This window comes from Nelumbo lutea, chromosome 1 (genome assembly GCF_056320005.1).
Source record: "Nelumbo lutea isolate HS-2025 chromosome 1, American lotus-T2T, whole genome shotgun sequence".
Taxonomy (NCBI): Eukaryota; Viridiplantae; Streptophyta; class Magnoliopsida; order Proteales; family Nelumbonaceae; genus Nelumbo; species Nelumbo lutea.
The window spans coordinates 83,839,368-83,840,923 of NC_142684.1; the positions used below are offsets into that span (position 1 = coordinate 83,839,368).

Here is a 1,556-nt window from a genome sequence, read left to right on the forward strand (position 1 = left end):
CCTTGAACCAGAATTTGGTAAGACTGATTTTCTCTTGTTTGTTTAGTTTGTTATTCTTTTAATTTTAGTTATTTAATTTTCCCACACAATTACTTTACCCATTCGGCTAAGAGATTACTGATTTTCTCCCTGTGGGATTCGACCTAGAACCACTTTTACTACAAATATTTTATTGTGGGACTAGTAATAATTTTGAGGGCTTCGACAAACCCGTCAAAATTTTGGTGCCGTTGCCGGGGAGCAACTTTAATTTCTTAGCTATTACCTTCCTCTTGTTAACATCTTTTGTTTTATGACTTGTGCTTCTCAACGAGGTGAACTCGAGTACAATCCCGAAATTGAGAGGACCACCCGTCGTTTAAGAAAGGAGGCGAAGCAAAGGAAGGATCGTTCACCAAAGAAGGTGAATTCATATTGTGATCTTCCCATATTCGAAGAAGTAGAAAGAATGGCTGACAGAGAGAGGACATTAAGGGAGTTGGCTGCACCAATTATTAACCAACAACCTTTATGCATCACGTACCCCACTCTTGAGGTAGCCTTTGAACTCAAATCTGGTTTGATTCAATTATTACCTCTGTTTCATGGTTTCTCAGGTGAGGACCCTCACAAACATCTAAAGGAATTTCATGTCGTCTATTCAAGCATGAAACCCCATGGTATGACCGAGGACCAGGTAAAACTCATAGCCTTTCCATTTACTTTAAGAGATAAAGCAAATGATTGGTTTTATATTCTCCCTCCCGGTTTTGTATGCACATGGGATGAAATGAATAGGATATTTTTAGATAAATATTTTCCTGCATCCCGGGCTGTGAATATAAGAAAAGAAATATGTGGAGTTCAGCAGTTTGGTGGTGAGACATTATATGAATATTGGGAAAGGTTTAAGCAACTTGTTGCTTGTTGTCCCCACCACCAAATTCTTGAACAATTGTTAATCCAATACTTCTATGAAGGGCTTCAGCCCATGGATAGAAGTATGGTCGATGCAGCCAGTGGAGGAGCCTTGGTGAACAAGACACCCGAAGCGGCCAGGGAGTTAATCTCCAACATGGCCGAAAATTCACAATAGTTCGGTGCTAGGACAGACGGTACCATTAGACGGGTTAATGAGGTAAGCCATGTAAATTTAGAAAATCAGATTTCTGACCTAACTGCTTTGGTAAGACAACTCGCTGCAGGACAAGTACAAACTGCCAGGGTGTGTGGTATCTGTACAATTCCTGGCCATCCTATGGACAGGTGTCCATCATTGCAAGATGGTTCGATGCAGCAAGTCAATGCCGTAGGAGGATTCCCAGGCCAGCCCCAACGAAAGTATGATCCCTACTCCAATTAATACAATCCGGGGTGGAGAGATCACCCAAACCTAAGCTACGGGAACCAAGGAGGACAGCAGCAATACCAGCCCCATTTTTTCAGTCGACAGCCCCAGTTTTCAACACCCATCATAGCGCAAGGCCAACCCTCGAATTCAGGTACGTCATTAGAAGATATTGTTAAGGCTCTAGCTACTAATACTCAGCAATTTCAACAGGAAACAAGAGCCAGCA

The 1,556-nt window shown here is 42.1% G+C and overlaps 1 non-coding gene across 1 annotated transcript; it reads right to left on the bottom strand.

Moving 5' to 3' along the window:
* Positions 1-817: 817 nt before the first annotated feature.
* On the bottom strand, positions 818-924 carry LOC148875782 (small nucleolar RNA R71). Its single transcript, XR_016106390.1, has one exon. It is a non-coding gene; the product is annotated as a small nucleolar RNA R71 (small nucleolar RNA).
* Between the last annotated feature and the right edge of the window lie 632 nt (positions 925-1,556).